Source organism: Marmota marmota, unplaced genomic scaffold (genome assembly GCF_001458135.2).
Source record: "Marmota marmota marmota unplaced genomic scaffold, marMar, whole genome shotgun sequence".
NCBI classification, from domain to species: domain Eukaryota; kingdom Metazoa; phylum Chordata; class Mammalia; order Rodentia; family Sciuridae; genus Marmota; species Marmota marmota.
This window is the reverse complement of record NW_025999913.1, coordinates 5,150,398-5,169,497: the sequence shown is the minus strand read 5'-3', so window position 1 is coordinate 5,169,497 and position 19,100 is coordinate 5,150,398. Positions and strand designations below refer to the sequence as shown.

The window sequence follows — 19,100 nt, the reverse complement described above, 5'->3', positions numbered from 1 at the left end:
TGAGCCACATGCTATCAGTCCAGCCTCTAAGGAAAGGAGGTAAGCAATTTAGGAATTGATTTGAACATCTGGGAACTGATTTTTTCATACGTTCTGAAAAAGTTTGTTAATGTATATCTTAATTGCAAAGAATATTTTTTGAGGGGCTGGGGTTGTGGCTCAGTGGTCGAGCGCTTGCCTAGCACATGCAAGGTGCTGGGTTTGATCCTCAGCACCACATAAAAATGAAGAAATAAAATAAAGGTATAAAAAATATTTTTGAATCTGTAGCCAGAAAATATTTATAAAAGCAAGTAACCTTTACTGTCTAAAAGCCACAAGGAATTATTGCTGGATTTAGAAAAATAATAGAAACAAATGTTTGCAGTGGCATCATTGACACAAGGTCAGGGGACTAGTGAGAATAGTAAGTCACAGACATACACTGAAATTCTACACGTTAATCTTCCTTACGTTAAATTATTTTGTTAACTTATTTCTTAGCAGTGTGCAAATTCTTACAGAAGTGAAACACAGGTAGTATTTTGTGTGCCTGTTTGTAATTCTGAGGACTTGTTGCTTTACAAAGTTTCAAGAACATTTAATTAACTATTCCCTTTCTTTCCCCATTCCTCTACATGTTGCTGATTCTACTTTTATCTGTATATTTCTGAGCTGCCCTGTCATGGTTTCCATTTCTGCTGTCTTGCTACTTCTGGGAAGTCTCTCATTCCTGTCTTTAGTTGCACTGCTCTCTTCTGCATCTGTTCACCCTGCCTCATTCCATTCATTGTGATGGTATTTTTGATATTTCAATTACATATTTATACCTAGTATTTCCACTTGAATTTTTTTTTGACTTCTTGGTTTTATTTAAGGATGCCAGTATTTTTCCTTGTCTTTACCATGGTTCTTGTAAATCATGGGCCCCCTGTCCTAATCATTCTGTTTCCAATGGCAGATACTTTTTCAGTTGTGTTTTGCAGTTATCAGACACCCCAGCATAACTATTGGTAGTTTCCCTCCAGCTGCCTTCTGCATTTGTGCTCTCCTCTGCTTTCAATCCAAAGTTAGGACAGCCTCAGTCTCCCCCAAACCTCGATTTTTGGTATTGTTTTTTCCTAGAATCCACCTGTCTGTTCATCTAAATCAATCAACCCCAACTCCCATTTTACCAAGGTTGGTTTTGGAAAGGAAACTTCTTCCAACTCTTTGTCATAATGGTTTATACTACTGATTCACAAATTTACCAGTCAGTTACAAATAAATGTTGCTTGTAGGCTGCAACATTCTGATTCAATTTTATTTTAGAATTTTTTTTTCATTTACCAATTTAAATTGGTAGAATTCAAACTTAAGCAGTAAGATTTGTAATGGCTTACAATTTAAATACAGATTTCAAATCTGACAAAAATGAAATGATGGAAATATAAAATATTCAGTTCTAGCAATAAACTTATTTCATATTATGTCTAATTAGGTGAGATCATTTTTAATCCATATGTATAATCATTTAAGATTACAAAACTTTAAAACTTTGATTATTTGAGATGACGCCAGTTCATATGGCTTGTAGGAGTTCCTAGTTCTGTCATCTGGTATATATATCATTAATAAAAATAAAACGAGGTAGGCAGGAAAGAAATAATTTGTGTCTCACAGATATAAAAATAGGCTTCAGGAAGATCAATGATGTACCTAAGTGTACACATGTAGCAAGTGGCAGAATGGGCCTGAGTCAGTGTCTTTGAACCTGGACCCTAATGCCTCTCTGATGACCCACTATGCCAGAACCCATTCCCTTTCCAGCCCACCACACCAGAAGGTTAGAATTGACATCCTGCAACTGTTTGCCCTCTGAAAGGACATAACATTGATTACTTGCCTTCTCTGTCACACTTAAACTGGACAAGACTTTCCAAGGATTTTTGTAGACCATCCTGCTGGTGTACCTAACAACCCACCAAAGGGGACTCTTCTCCAACCAGGATTTGGGAGGATGGACATACAGTAGTATAGTGAAAAAGTATTCTCTGCCTGTTATTCTTGATCAGCCAGATGCACCTGTGCATGAAGGAGATGGCTGTTTAGAGGTAAACACCTCAAGTAATCCTACCTGCAAGGGATGGGCTCAACAACAGAGAGGTGCTTAGGGTCAACTTGGAGAGGGGGATAGAATGAAAGGACCAACCCAAATCCAAGTTTCAGTTGAAGTGGGTCCTGAGCAAGAAGCCAGACAAATGTAGTCAAGACAAGCTGGAAACAAAATATCAGGCAGAAGCTTAGTCATGAGAAAAGGTAGAGAAGGTGGGATCCAAAGTCATGAGGAAAACAAAGGGAATCTGACTCCTGGAGCTTTGAACTCCAATGACCTCTTGTCCTCCCTGTAAGAGATCAAGATGGGACTAAACCTAACAACAAGGGGGCAGGGACTGAAGGTCATTAGCAATGGAAATTTTTAAGAGATGGAATATAGGAACCAGATAAGGAGTTTTGCTTAATGATTTTATACAACTCTACTGGTAGCTGGAATCATTGTTACCACAACAAGTAAGGGGAGAATCTAGCATTACAAATCAGCACTTCTGAATGATTGTCAGTAATGAGAGCTGGCATAAATTGCTTGATTTTCCTATGCTTCTTCCACCACATGAAAAAGAGGTGATGAAAAACACCTCTCCATTACTGGATTCTCTTACTTAGGATAGCTCTGTTGTAAGTGGTATGTAATTTGAAATTATTGTATTTAGAACTCAAGCATACAACTTAAATGATATGATTTGTCTATTATCTTCCAATTAGGTGTGACTATTGAAATGAAGTGGTTATAATGACGAGGCTTTGCTATAGCCACATGAACAGAAACTTTTCCTGACCAGCAGAGCATTATCATAAGTGGTTCATTTCTGATTTTCTAAAAGACATTGACACAAATGTACCCAAATTAATAGTGCCATCTCAACTGTCTTTTCAGAGAGGTGAATAATAGCATGGAACCACATGGCCCACCACAGAAGTATGGATTATCAGCAACCGTGACAACACTGAGAAAAATAGTAAGCTTTTTTTCTTTTTCCTGGTGACATCCATTGGCCAAATATGTATTAGATAATTTGTAGGGCTCTTAGGAGATACATACAAGTGCCATTGCTCCTATACTCAGTTATCTCTCAGTTTAGTGAGGGGAAAGAAACAGGCAGGAAGTTATGGTATAATAATTTCTATACTGTGAATATGTATGAAATATAATAGTATTACTCAAAAAGACTTTCTCTAGAACATAGCATTTAAGCAAATTGTGACAAGAAATTATGAGGACCTAAGTAAGGACTCAGGTATTAGGGCTGAAGAGGGTGGAACTAATAGAAATATCTAGAAGGAAATCATAGGATGACTTGTGGTCCTGTCTCAGAACACTGGATGGATGGTTTTTGCTGACATAAGCAATTCTGAATAAACAGTTTATGGGAATATTAAAAGAATAGCTTTGGACATGGTTGAGTAAAGTCTTAACTTTGGAACCTCTAGATGGACAATTTCAGAAGAGAACCTGAGAGTTTGATGGTAACAGTTGAAATAATGAGCCTGAGTAAAAGGACCAGTGCACTTTTATACGTGAAGAGAATGCTTGTAAAGAACTGGTAAACACTGTAATTTAATGGTGTACAAGGCAAGAAGAACCCACAGAGACAGGTGATCATAGGAAGAGAGTGGGAGATTAAGGAAGCCAAAAGGAGAAACAATGCCAAAAACAGTTTTCAAGACAATTGAAAAATTTGCTGATCACCAATAAAATGGGTTTAAAAAATTAAATTCTTTTATTGATCCCAGATTCTGTATATTGAAATTTACCGTATTCTAAATTTTTTCCATTACAAATATAATTTTTTAAAAAGATAAAAACTGCCTTTATGTTAATCATTTTTAATTCAAGGGACTTAAGAATATACATTTTCCATACAAATAGACCTAATTTGAATTTCAGCATCATAATTAAACATGAGCAGATTCTTTACCTTCTTATTTATCAAGAAAAATGGAGTTAGCATACCTTCTTTACTGTTAGTCTGTAAACAAGTCAGGATGGCTCCTGGCATTTTGCCAGAGAAATGTTAGAGTCTGTAAACAAGTCTGGATGGTGTCTGGCAAAATGCCAGAGGGAATGGTTTTTGAAGTAACACCAGCGAGCCATTAAGTGTGGAGATTCCTTATTGGTTGACTGCTGTATCTAGTTTATGCTAATTAGATAAGCTGTGTGGAATGTATAAATACTGCTCCTGTCCTGCAATAAACGGCTTCCACTCCTGCTGTATCAACGTACACAAGTTATTCGTCACCCCCCGGTTATTTTGCTGCAGCCGTACTGCGGCACTTTACTAGGTGATTTTGAAGATCAAACAAAAAAAAAAGAACAGCCCATTTGTGTAAATGGTTATTGTCTTAAGCACCTATTTTAAATTAAGAAAATATTCAAGTGAAGCCCAAAGGAAGTAAAAATAAGCATATCATAGAATAAAAGCAGAAATTACTTAAGTAGTAAAGAAAATATATTATAGAAAAATAACAGAAAAATTGGTTCTGAAAAGACTATTAAAATTAATAAATTTCTAACTGTCTAATCAAAAAATGAAAAATACAAATCTTAACTATAAAAAGGAAAGCTATTGTATGCTCTATGGGTATTTTAAAAGATTATTTTGAAATACTTTATGACAAAAAATTTGAAAATTTAGACAAAAGCAATAAATTCCTACAAAAACACAGTCTACTAAAACTGACATAGAAGACATAAAACCTTCATAGTTCCATTTGTATTTTTTGTTGTTGTCTAAAGAGGACAAATTTATTTGTAATTAAAAACCTTCAACCAAGAAAACTCTGCCAAACATTTATTTAAGTAAAGAAATAGCACCAATCTTATAACTTTTTTTCCCCAGAGAATACAACAGGGACAGATCTTATGAATTCTTCTGTGTGGCTAGCATGATCCTGAAAACACCCTAACCAGAACATGATGAGAAAGGAAAGTTACTGGACAGTGCTGTCACATATATAAACATGAGCTTCCTGACAAAATATTAAGCAAGTTTAGTGATACATTAAAAAGATGATATATCTTTATCACGTTGAGATCCTTTCAAGAATTCAAAGTGGCTTAACATTCTAAATCAATGTAACATATTACATTAATAGATAAAAAATCTGAATAGATGCATTAAACTGCTTGATAAAATTCAATATTGATTCTTGATACAACATTCTTAGCAAATTAGTAACAGGTAAAGTGCTTATAAAAAGTCCATTTCAAGAATGATACTTAGTGGTTAAATTGCTGAAAATATTTATTCTCTTTCATTTCAGGAATGAGTGGGTATTCCTATCATTAGCACATTTATTCAGCATTGTCCTGGAGGTCCTCACCAGTACAAAAAAAGGAAAGTGAAAACTAAAAAGATTTTTTTTTTTTTTTATGGTGCTGGAGTCAATCTCAAACTCAGGGAGGCTTAACCACTGAGCCACATCCCCAGCCATTTTTTATATTTTATTTAAACACAGGGTCTCACTAAGTTGCTTAGGGCCTTGCTGAGTTGGTAAGGCTGGTTTTGAACTTGTGATCTTCCCTGCCTCAGCCTCCTGAGCCACTGAAATTACAGGTGTGTAACACCACACCCAGCAAGGAAAAAAAAAAAACAACCCTTTATTCACAAATGACACTATTCTGTACACACAAAATCCAAGAGAATCTACAGATAAATCACAACATTTAAAAGAGGATTTAGTGAAATCTCTGGGTACAAGGGGCACACACACACATACCAATTGTATTTCTATATACCAGAATCAACATCAAGTACCATGAAATTATTTGGAATAAATGTGAGAAAAGATATCTAAGATCTCTACCAAAAAAAACTATAAATTATTGAAAAAGAATACCTACATTAATGAAGGGATTAATATTCAGGTATCCGCAAGTGCAACATTGTAAATTGTCATTTTCCAAAGATTTATGGATTCAATTCAGTTCATGTGTATGAGAGAGAGACAGAGCAAGCAAGAATCAACAAGCAGATTAAAATGTGTGAGGAAATGCAAAGGGCTAAACTAGCTAATGATCTATGTAAATAGCAAAGGGCCTGTAGATGTGCTCCACGCACTACCAAGACTGATTATAATGTCATGGTGATTAATGCAGCTGTTGTGCAAGAAGAGTCAGACAATCGGAATAGCCTAGAAAACTCAGAAACACCATTGTTGAATTTACCTCAAAGATGGAACTACAACCAGTGACAAACGTATTTTCCCCCAATAAATGATGCTAGATCATTATACATGGAAACTAAGGACCTTGCCCTAAGCTTAAATATGAAGTCAAACAGTGGCTTTCAGGATATAGGAAAGGAAAAACAGAGGCTTTCTTTTTGTTTTATTTTGGTTTTGGTAGTGGTGATTAAACCCAGGGGTGCTTAACCACTGCACCACATCTCCAGCCCTACTTATTTATGTATTTATTTTTACTTTGAGACAGGGTCTTGCTAATTTATTGAGGACAGGATGGCTTTGAACTTGTGATCCTCCTTCCTCAGCCTCCTGAGCCACTGGGATTGCAGGCTTGTGCCACCATGCCCATCTAGAGAAAAAGATTTTTTTTAAGAGAACATAAAGAGCATTAACTAGGAAAAGATCAACAAACTAAACTACATTAAAAAATATTTATTCATTCAATCAATCCATTTAATTATGAGAAAACATCAGAGAAGTCTCAAGTAAGGTTCTTTCTATGAAATATCTGACTATTTTTAAAATATCAAGGTCATGAAAAACATGGACCAATGAATTGCCACAGTTTGAGGGATACTGAAACATGACAGTTAAATGCACTGTGGTATTCTGTATTGGATGCTGAAGCAGAAAAGAGACAATAGTGAAAAATTTGAATACACTGCTAGTTTACCTAATAGTGTCATACCAGTGTGAATTTCTGGTCCTGGTGTTAGATATGTTTGATAAGTGGTTATATAATATGTTAATATCAGAGAAAGCTGGATGGAGGGTACATGGGAACACTCTACTCTTTTCTATGCTTCTGTAAATTAGTGCAAAAAAATACTAAAAATTAAAAAAAACTATATTCAGCAAAAGATATCACTAAGTTTAATAAAACAAGCCACAATTAAAAGAAGAAATGCCTCATGCATATAATCAAAATAAGCTCATTTCTAGAATATATAAAGAGCCTCTACAAATCAATAAGGAAAAGGACAACATGATGCAAAAGTTGAGAAGAGACTTGAGGCATTTTTCAGCAAAAGATAGCCAAATAGTTGTCAGTATACTAAAATAGTCTCAAACTCACTGGTCACCAACAAAACGAATTAAGCCCCAAGTGAAACTCTACTATACCCTTACCAGAAGAGTTAAAATTAAGATTGCAGCTACTAATTGCCAACAGCCATCTGGAGAAGGAAGAAATTTACATTCTGCTGATAGAAGTACAAAACTTTGTCAGTATCTATCAAATCCAAATTGAAACCCAATAACCTAGCACAATGCAACAGAAATGTGTACACATGGATTCAAAAGACACAAAAAGAACATTCATAGCAGCAGCATTCATAAAGCAAAAACTGAAAGCCATCTAGATGTAGTAGCCACCCGCAGTGGAAGAACAAGAAAACAATGTGAGATCTATCTGTCTACCTAGATAGATAGAAACATCTAGATCTATATGGAGGATTTGCCACTACTCATACCAAGAAATGAATTTGACATAATAATGCATCACTGGAAAGAGCAGAGATTCAAAAGAATATAAACTACATGATTCTGTTTCTATAAAAATAAAAAAAAATCATCAGGCACAGAAAAGCTGTAATGTTTAGGGATGCATGTTTCAATACTATTATTTTACTAAATTATAAAGAAAAACAAATGATAACATAAAAGAAAGTTGAATTTTAGGGGCAAGGGAGAGGGTAGTGATGGGGAGGGAGGCTGCAGGAGTTTCTGTGGTATGGACAGTGTTGTGTCGCCCTGTGTGCTATCTACCCTGGGTGCCTGTTGAGGTAAATTGTTGAGCTGTGTATTTTCATTGCATTCAGATTTCTGTATGTATATTACATTCCACAATGAAAGATTTTTTAAAAAAGAGGAAACAGTGTGGAAGGGGGTAAGTGATAAAACACTTTTTAAAAGGTAACTCACCAACTGTCTTCAAAAATGGGGAATTTTAGACTAACCTGTGGTTATTTCTTTGTCTTGGGTCTTGTTTTCCTCTTCCAAGGCAAGATCCATTTCTTCCTTTTTGATTGCATCAGACACTTCTGCTTTTAGCTGTGCTTTTTCGTAATCTTGGTAAGTATTTTTTACCAGGGTCAAGGTATGCACTGCAACAGTTGTTCTTTGGTTAATGACTGATTAACTGATTAATCAGCAACTGGTTAAATGGCTGTAATTTGTACCTACATGTATTTATCTACCTTTACGAATGTATCTTTGAGACCCTCCTTCAAAGAGTTTATTTGACTTTAAGGGATATATTTAGTCATTAGGTATTTTTTCATCACATGCTGCATTAAGTGTTTTCCATTTAGAAGACCGATCTAAAACACCAGCCTTATCATTCTTAGGTTTGCAATTTAAGTATAAAATCTTGCCAGAGTTGCATCCATTAAAATAAAACAGTCTTGGAAATTAAGCACTAATTTCCCCTCAAATGGCCATTTCTGGGTTTTTTTTTTTTTCTTTCTAATTACCACTGTAATGAAGTGGCCAGTATTATGGTAGGAAGTGATTTCAAAGGCAGCAATCTCTTATTATGAATCATATATTTTGTTTTCAGCCCTAATGGGAATCAGCCTTAGTTATAGAAAATGCATGTGCAAACTCCCTCTCTGCTGAGACTAAAATAGTTTCGGAATTGCAAATCATACTTTCAGTTTGCAAAAAAGAGAAGGCTTTGGAGCATTTCACTGCAACAAAGCTGGAGAGGAAAACCATTGAACTTTTACCATGGGATCATTTCTGGTCACTGTAGTCTCTCACTTCCAGCAGCAGATTTTCAGTATCTTAAAACATTACTATATTAATAAACCATATGATAAGGACAACTTGTATCAAAGTAGATGTGAAGAAAGGCATTTAGAAAACCTCAAGCCCTAGAAAAGTATTAATCTTCGTGAAAATTTCTTCTGACCCTCCCCTTCCCTACCACCAGTCCTACCATCCACTCTGCTTCTAATGCTTGGTGTTTCCTATATCAAAGTGAAGCGTAACCAAAATATGGTGCTTTCATCAATTTAAATGGAACTTCTCTTTTAACTTGGATCATGTCTCGTGTGGACTTCCAATCCTTCTACATCTCCTTAAATTTTTTTTCCACCAAATGATCATGACATGCCACTGCTTCATGCCTGTGTGGTGTCAGCACAGTAATAGAGTTGTGGTTTTAGCCTATTTATTAAACTGATAGTGTGATAGTTACCTCTAAAACAAATAGTGACACACATGCTCTCCATTCTTTGGCGCCAGTGCTGTCAAATTTAAATGGGAATGGCATCAAGAAATGAGTTTAGCTATCCATCTGGAAGTGAGTCCTGATGGGGTCTGCAATTTGAAGCACTGGGGTTCTTCTGATGCAAAATACAGAAAATGATGGTGCTGACCATGTCACCTGCCAAGATTATACCATGTCATTTTATCATTGTCCTATGTAGAAAACAGGTAACCTCACCTTGATGCCAACACTATTGCTGTTTGCAATTTGGTAATAGACAAGAGAAATCAGTTTCCCTTGTGGGCATTTCTGGATCTATAAAACCCTCCTTATTCCCTAAGGGTTTTTCTTCCTCCTATGGATTTACTGGACCAAAGATGAGTGCGCTCCAGGTTCATGGGAGTAGGAAATGCCAACTCAACCTTAAAAAAAAAAAAAATCAATCTATGAACATTTCCTGATTGGTAACTTAAATTTCATGAAGGTATTCTTTCTTCATCTGAAGAAAATAACAAGAATTCTGCCTAAAAAGATAATAAAACCTTTGGCTTAAAATATAATATTGAGTCAACACTCTGAGGACAGTAGAAAGATCAGTGGTTGCCAAAGTTTGGAGGAGAGGGTGGAGATGGAAGGATGCACAGGTGAAGCACAGTTGGTTCTGGTCCACGTGATACTCTAGCAGGTAGACACATGTCAGGACACATTTGTCAAAGCCCTTAGAACAGGCAGCGCCAAGAATGAACCTTAATGTAAAGTATGGGCTAAATTTAATAATGATGCATTGATATTAGTGTATCAATTGTAACAAACGTACCACACTAGTAAAAGATGTTAATAACAAAGAGACTCGTCCAGGTGGAATCGGGTGATATATGAACTCTGTATGCTAATAGCTTAATTATTTTGTAAATCTAAAATTATACTCAAAAAGTGTATTTGTTATTTTTTAGAAAGAAGAATAAGGGGATGAAGAAGCTGACCTACCACTATAAGCAAGTTACACCCTTTTCTCTTAGTAGACATCTGGATATAAATCCAGAGCTCCTGGGCTTGACCCCAAATCATGTGAGTTATGCATAAAATTGAAAATCTTGCCAATTTGAATAGACTTAAAACAATCATGTTTTTTTGAAGTCTTACAATTTCTATATTTATCTGAACCATATCAGAAAAGCAGGAAAAGGGCAGAATGTATTCATTTAATGTTTTAATAGAGATTATCTATTCTCATTTAAAAAGATTTGCTTGCTTGCTAAGACACTGAGGAGGAAGAAGGTGAAAATAAAAGAAAATCATTTTAAATGTTAAAAGATATACAAATCCATAGTGACAAGGACATTAAGGCAAAGACCTAATGAGCCAGCACTGAATGATAGCGGCATCAACATAAAAAGGCAGATGACCAGGAACAAAGTGGGGTCAGGTAACCACAGGCATTTCAGTGCGGCTAGAACTTGGGTTTCAATGAGGGTGAGGCTGCAGGTGGAATCAGGGTTGTTCCCTGTGAGAGGAAGAAGCCGTAGTAGGGCTTTCTGCTGGAAATAACATGATTTTAGCAGCACGTCCTGGGAATGAGAGGACAGATCTGAAGGGTGGATATTTTAGTCAAGTTTTTCACTGCTGTGACCAAAAGACCTAACAAGAACAATTTTAAGGAGGAAAAGTTTATTTGGGAATCATGGTTTCAGAGGTCTCTGGAGAAAGAAAGAGAGAGAAAGAAAGAGACCGACACTCCCCTTGCCTCTCCATAGACAAAATATGTACTTCAAAGGCATATTCTCAATGATCCACCTCCTCCAGCCACACCCTACCTGCCTATGGTTAAGTTAATCCCTACCAGGGAATTAACACACTCATTAGGTTAAGGCTTCCATAACCTAATCATTTCACCTCTCACTTTCTTACATTGTCTCACACATGAGCTTTTGGGGAACACCTCACATCTAAACCATAATGGGAAAGTCATGAGGAAATGTAGACAGAAATAAAGGTTAGACTTGCTGAAGACTGGAGAGAAGGGATACAGAGGAGGGGAAGACTTTTGAGAGATTAAAAACAAATGGGTGGATATTTGGATATGAGGGAAGGAGGAAAAGATTTCAGAATGACTCCCAGGCACCATTGAGGACCCTAAGGAGAGGGAAAGAGCAGCTGCAGGGTCCAGAGAGCACGGTATAGGGAAGGTGGTGCCTTCAGTATGGGGCATGTTGGGACTGAACTTCTGACAGTCGTCCAGGCCGATCTGTCCAACAGGAAGAATGGAGCCTACAGTTCTACAGGTCAGAGTGATTTGTCCCAGAGCTGAAGACCACAACAGACCAGTGGTAATGGAAAGTGAATAAATGAGACCACTCCAGACATGATCCATTTATGTCCATCAAGAAAAAAGGAGACCCCAGGACATGACTCTTAAGAAACACCAACATCTCAAGGGCAAGCAGAGGGAGATGATCTCCTCCGAGGAGTCTATAAAGAATAGAAAAGGGAGAGTCAGGAGGCTGGCGCCCTGGAAGGCATGAGAAAAGAAATGTTACGTTCTGGTGAAGAATATCACCAAGTATTTTCCTTCCTCAGTTCTACAGTATTTTTAAAAGTCATAAAAGAAAATGGAATCGTGTGCCATATATCTTCTAACTTTGAAATATTAAAAATGTAGCTGAGTTAAATCAATCTAACGATAATGGAATGCCAAGTAAGAATGAATTTTAAAAATGTTGGGCTCAATGCTACAGGGACACTGCTACATCGATGTTCATAGCAGCTCAATTCACAATAGCAAGACTGTGGAACCAACCCAGATGCCCTTCAATAGACGAATGGATTAAAAAAATGTGGCATTTATACACAATGGAGTATTACTCTGCATTAAAAAAATGACAAAATCATAGAATTTGCAGGGAAATGGATGGCACTAGAGCAGATTATGCTAAGTGAAGCTAGCCAATCCCTAAAAAACAAATGCCAAATGTCTTCTTTGATATAAGGAGAGTAACTAAGAACAGAGTAGGGACGAAGAGCATGAGAAGAAGATTAACATTAAACAGAGATGAGAGGTGGGAGGGAAAGGGAGAGAAAAGGGAAATTGCATGGAAATGGAAGGAGACCCTCAGGGTTATACAAAAGAACATACAAGAGGAAATGAGGGGAAAGGGAAAAATAATACAAGGGGGAGAAATGAAGGTCAGTAGAGGGGGTAGAGAGAGAAGAGGGGAGGGGGGATAGTAGAGGATAGGAAAGGTAGCAGAACACGACAGTCACTAGTATGGCAATATGTAAATCAATGGATGTGTAATTGATGTGATTCTGCAATCTGTATATGGGCTAAAAATGGGAGTTCATAACCCACTTGAAGCAAAGTGTGAAAGATGATATATCAAGAACTATGTAATGTTTTGAACAACCAACAATAAAAAAAATAAAAATTTAAAAAAAAAGTGTTGGGCTCAGCTTCACAGCATGAGAGCCTAAGGAGAAGAAATACTGCCGGCACCTCTTGGTGTGATTTACCACAGCATCATGGCTTATGCATTCATGAACTGGGAGGAGAAGGAAAGCCATGGACTGTGCACTAGTCTTGGAGTCCCGAGACCTGGGTTTAAATATGATTCCTGCCACTTACCAGCTGGGGCAAATTATTTAACTTCTCTGAGGTCTAATAGTGACCTAGCTAATTCTGGAAATTAGACATGTTAAATATAATTTTTTTATAATTTGATTAGTATTCCTCAACTCCTTTCAGTGGTATGCTAGACATTAGCTAATATTTACTTTTAGCATAATATCTGATGAGAGGCAGCACACAGGTGACCCTGAGAACATAGAAGTTCCTCCCTTCTCAGTGAACATCCTGGGGCAAATGTATGCAGAGGTCAATTGACTGAGAACCTCTAATGACCATTTTAATGGAATGCAACTTAGCAATTTAATTAGATCCTAGGTTTTCTTAAAAATTGAGATTTCTCCAAAAAACATTTGTGAATTTGTTGAGTGTTTATCCCATCCCACAGATTATCTAATATCGAATGGGACTACTGTGACAAAGGGCTTCCTTTCCCCCTAGACCCCCTCAAGGTCTTAATACCTCACTGAACCGGAAGGTAACCATTCCATTATATCCTAAGCCTTTGTAATAAATAGTGGTAGATGCATAAAGTCCATCACAACAGCCAAGAGAGTGGTGCACACTGTCCCCTCCGAGTTTCCATACCCATTTGTTACCTTAGTCATTTTAAAGGAGGGGAAAAAAGATAATTTGGTTGCTGGAAGTGATCAAACTGAAAGCAAAATATATATTCCTTGACACACTTAACTGAAATGTTGTTTAATATCATTGTGTTTCACATTTTAGACTGATGTATTGAAACACAGACATAATTTAGTAAAATTCACTCTTTTCAAATACACGTCTATGAATTTTGGCCAACACACATAGTAGTGTAACATATAGCACCATCACTGTAAAGAGATGGATGACATATTATCATTGTCCCTTTGTATGCAACCACTGTACCCTATAACTCCTTGTTTTCTGCTTCTGCAGTTTAATCTTTTCCAGAATATTATATAAAATAGAATCAAACAGTATACACAGTCTTTTGAGTCTGGCTTCTTTCACTTAGTTTAACAAATTTGAAATCCACTCATATTATGCCTTGTCTCAAGAAGATGTCCATTTTCATTGCTGAGTAGTTTTTCATTGTATGGGATATAACACAGCTAATTATTCCACCTATTGATGAACATTTGAGAGTTTCCAGATTTTGTCATTATGCATAAAGTTATTAAAAACATTTAAGAACTTTTTCTTTAGAACAAGTCTCATTTCTCTTAAATCTCTAGGAGTAGACTTTTTAAAATCACATGTTAAATTTGACTATAATAAGTTTCCCAACTCTTTTTTTAATATCTTTATTTATTTTATTTATTTATTTTTTATGTGGTGCTGAGGATCAAACCCAGTAACTCACAAGTGCGAGGCAAGCACTCCACCGCTGAGCTATAACCCCAGCCCCCTCAACTCTTTTTTTAAGTGAAATTCCCATCACCAGTATACAGGATTTCCAGTTGCACTGCATCCTCAACAACACTTAGTATTGTAAGTCTTTTTTTTTTTTATTTAGCCCCTCTTATAGGTGTGTAAAGGTAACTTCTATATGCATTTCTGTAATAATTATGATGTTAAATATCTTTTCATGTGCTTATTTTGCATCTGTGTGTCTTCTTTGGAAATATATCTATTTAAATCTTATGCCCATTTTTCAAGTTGTTCCCTATTGAGTTCCAGGAATATTTTAATGTGTATTCTGGATTCAAGCTCTTTATCAGATACATATTTTCAAATATTTTCTCCAAGCATGTGGCATTTTGGGGGGTGGGGGTGGGGATGGCAGTGTTGGATCATGCCAAGCAAGTGCTCTACCACTGTACTATATCCCTAGACTGGTCTTTTAAATTTTCTTAAGTTGTTCTTCAAAGACCAGAAGGTTTTAAGTTAGTCCAATTTGTTACTTCTTTATATTTGTTGATCATGCTTTGGATGATTTTCAAGAAATCTTTGCCTTACCCAATATCTCAAAAATATTTTTCTATGCATTCTTCTAGAATTTTTTTAACGTTTGAGGTTTTTAGATTTAGTTCTATTATACTTCCTAGTTAGCATTCCATATAACGTGAGGTCTCGCTCATTCAAGTTCATTATTTTGCATATAAATATTCAATTGTTCTAACATCTTTTTTTTAGAAAGACAATATTTCCTCCACTAAACTGCCTTTGTACTTTTTGTCAAAAATTAACTATATGTCCATAGATCTACTATTGGACTCTATTCTGTTCCATCCATCTCTGTGTCCATCTTTTTGACAATAATATACTGTAGCTTTATACTTTTCTGGTTTTTCAAAAATCATTTAGGCTATTTAGTTTCTTTTTCGTGTATAGTTTAGAATCATCTTTTCAACTTTTAAAAAATGTTGCTAGAATTTTTAATTGGATTGAATTGAAACTATGAATCAATTTGGGAGAATTGATATCTTGACAATATTAAATTTTCTAGTCCATGAATATTTCATATATCTCTAATTCTTTAGGTCTTCTGTGATTTATGAATAATTTGTAGTTTTCAGCATATATAACTTTAAACATGTTGTTAGATTTATACCTACATAGGTCATATTTGGGGTGCTGTTATAAATTGTACTTTATAAAACTTCAATTTCCAAATGTTCATTGCTGGCATATAGAAATACAATCAATTTTTCTACACTTATTAGAGTCTTATTCTCAAGTATAAATTCACCCTGAATAATATATGCATTCTAAAGTAATGGTAGTCACACCTGGTTGATTTTCAGAATTCCCTGCAGAATTATATAATTGCAAATATAGATTCCCAGCCCTCATCTTCTACAGGTTCTTATTCCACAGTTCTGAGATGGGCCTAAGAATTTATGTTTAAAAAGTTTTCCTGAGCAATTCTGTCCTCAGTGAGGTTTGGGGATCGTTGTTAAGCATTTGCGGGAATAAATTATTTAATAGATAAGACAGATATTGTAATAGGGACTTGGTGGCCAGTTTTGCCCTCACTCTGCACTTGGGTCTGCAAATATCCAATGGGTAACTAACTATTATCAGGACTGAAAACTTGGCATCCCTGCCTTCATTTTGTATCTGTCTGTTTTCTTCCTTCAAGTTTGGATCAGAGTCCTGTTCAACTCTGCACAGATAAATACATGTTAATCATTTAAGAAATGTTCCTCTAAAGCTGGTAACTCTTGCCTTCAAGGCTGAAGACACCAAAATTAAAGTAACTAAAATATTTTTGAGATTTGCAAGGGATGTAATACCAAGTTTGTCAACTGCCAGCTTTTACAACATCCTGTTCAAGACCACTAGAATGACTCCTAGAAGTCTCCAGTCATTGCCCTAAACCTGAAGGAACAGATGCCTCCTTTCCTCTCTGGCTAGCCCTTTTCTCTAAGTCATTCCCTCCTGCTGTCACCTTTGATTCCAGGAACAATAGGTCTGATCAATAAACATCTCCTGATAAGAATCAAAACTACCCTGGCAACAGCAGCTTTCATATCACTAGCCAACCCTGAGAGAATGATCAAGGAGACCACAGTTTGACCAAGACTGATTAACTCAGCCTGCTTCCTGCCCCTCTTCTGTTCCTTCCCTTTATAACTGCACAACTCTTGTTAGCCCCCCAACACAGGGCTGAGGACAATTCGTCCCCCTGGTCCTTCCCAGTATAGCTATCCTGAATAAATTCCTTTCCCACTTCATCACTAGTTTTTCTGTTTGATTTTGGGGGCAAGTACCCAGAACTGATCTGTTGAACCCCCAAAGTCAGGCCCCCTTTTGGTCTAGAGCTCCAATAGCTATGGCAAATAACTCCTTTCCCTTACTATTAACCTATATTCATGGGGCATTTTCAGTTGGATTTATGGTGATGGATTTACAGTGAAATATGTGCCCTGAATTCTAATCTGGCATTATTAAACAACAGTACATATTTCTTGGAAATTGAGACAGATTAATTAGTAGGTTGGATGTTCATTAAACTTCAGACTATGGCCATACTTGGCCAGAGAAGCACAATATTTGCTAACTATGTAAACAAGTTACATAAAATTGCTTTGGGTAGGGGCAAATAAGGTGACACTGGTTGAAAAAAGAGCTAATAAAAATTTGATTAAATTTTAGAATGGTATGCCAAGATAAAATACTGTGATAAAGTGATTGCTGAGTCAAAGTCATATTTAAGTAGTTTTGAGAAAGAGGAAGAGTAGCTTTATTACCAGGGCTTTATGGTATCTTTAGAAGAACCCAAGAGCAGGAATTTCACATGGCCTCAAGGGGACCAGAAGATGGGCAAAATCACCATCAGGATCCCAAACAGCTTTTTGTGTTCCTTCTGTCCACAGGACTACTTCCTGCTTCCCTCATTGCCTTCCTGCAGAGCAGCTATTTCTACTCCTCAATCAAGAATAGCCTTCAGTGAAACCCTCACCTCTAAAGTCCACAGGCACCAGAAGTCACATAAATTCCAATCGAACAAGTAGGTCTCCTGTGAGATTAGGAGACGGGCCTAACTTGCCTTAAGTGAGTGCCCTTTAATAATTCTGATGGGGGTTATGGCAGTGGTCCTCTGGGAAAGCAAAGGATCCTTGGGGAAAGAGTCTGAGTACAGCATGTGATTTGGTCAATATCCGTCTTATAGGGATACCATTTATGGAATCTCCCCTCTGAAGTATGAATGATGGTTGTGCCGTGATATGAAGTGTTTCTACCCTGTGATTCTGAAATGCCAACAGGGTATGTCCCATGTAAGTGCACGTATTTTGAATTGTCTAATAAGCTTAAAATAGCATGTGCTAAATAATACGTTAGACTAACTAAAGAAAAATTCTACCCTGAACACATAGAGCTTATCCTTCGGAATAAGGTGAGCACTATAGAAACAGTACTGGAGTAATTAAAATTAAACTACTTCCAAATAAGCAAGCTAACCACATAATGACGCTGTGCAAACGAGGCCATTTCCTTGGATTTTATACTGTTTTCCTTCTTCGCTACTTCTGAGATTGTGGTGGTTTCCAGATTGTACATGTGAGAAGCACACCTGTCCAAACCCAAAGAATGGGCCAAGACACAGAAAGTTCAGAGGAAGTGAGGCTTTCAATGACAGTCTGCAAGATCCGAGACCTGGTGTCTGGGTAAGCAGGCCCACCCAGAGCAACTGCAATCAGAATTTTATTCCCTAGTGTGCAAGGCCCCTCCCCCAGTTCCTCACTGGCTGAGTACTATGGGGGATACAGTCTTCCTGAATGTTGCCTAGGTTTTACTGCCTCCCATTGGGTTAAATAAGTGCACCTTTAGCTGTCCCCACCTCCCTTTGATCTCTTGTGATGAGAAGGCCTTTTGTGGGTGGAGGTGAGTGCATTTTGGTAAGTACTCAGTTTATATCAGGCTGGTCCCTTCCTCTCACCCCCCGTTCGTCAAGGGGCTGTGAAGTTTTCACATTTGTGTTTGAGGCAGGGTGAACCATATGTACCCATCACTATAGCGAGGCACTCCCCAAACACAAACACCCAGACCCCACAATCACGATGACCATCCTGTTTGACATGGTCCATACAAAACCTGGGTGTCTCTGGCCAAGAGAAAGTTCCATTTGGCCATGGCAACCTACCTGATCCTCCAGCACCAGAAAGGCCAGGGGGGGGGTGCATGTTCCAGGGAAAGCCTGTGCCTCCCAGGGTCATGCCTCATCCATGCCCTGTGGATCTCTCCGATGGCCCTGTCCTCCCCAAGAGGAGGGCCAGTGAGCCTGCCCTGCACAGCTGCCCCTTACCCGCTGACACTCAGCTGCCTGAGGAGGTCCAAGAGCCAGGCCAGAAGGGCATCAGATGCGCCCGCCTGCCTGCCATTCCTCTCTGCTTCCTGCCTGCAGGGCTCCACTCCCAGGGGAGCCTCCCAGTCTGACTCTGGGTCCCTCATGTCTTATAACCAGCTGCCATTTTCTGCCCTGAAACAGTCATGTTGGACTGCCAGTGAGACCTGGACGATGTTCGTTAGGTGGGCCAGGACAGGCAGCAGCCACTCCTCCCAAGATACACC

At 37.5% G+C, this 19,100-nt stretch overlaps 1 long non-coding RNA gene across 1 annotated transcript in view; it reads right to left on the bottom strand.

Annotated features, from left to right (window-relative positions):
• LOC125615570 overlaps nt 1-8,395 on the bottom strand; it is a 178,654-nt gene extending 170,259 nt beyond the window's left edge. The window contains exon 1 of the long non-coding RNA XR_007346199.1: nt 8,220-8,395. This is a non-coding gene — a long non-coding RNA (uncharacterized LOC125615570). The remainder of the gene's footprint in view (nt 1-8,219) is intronic.
• Between the last annotated feature and the right edge of the window lie 10,705 nt (nt 8,396-19,100).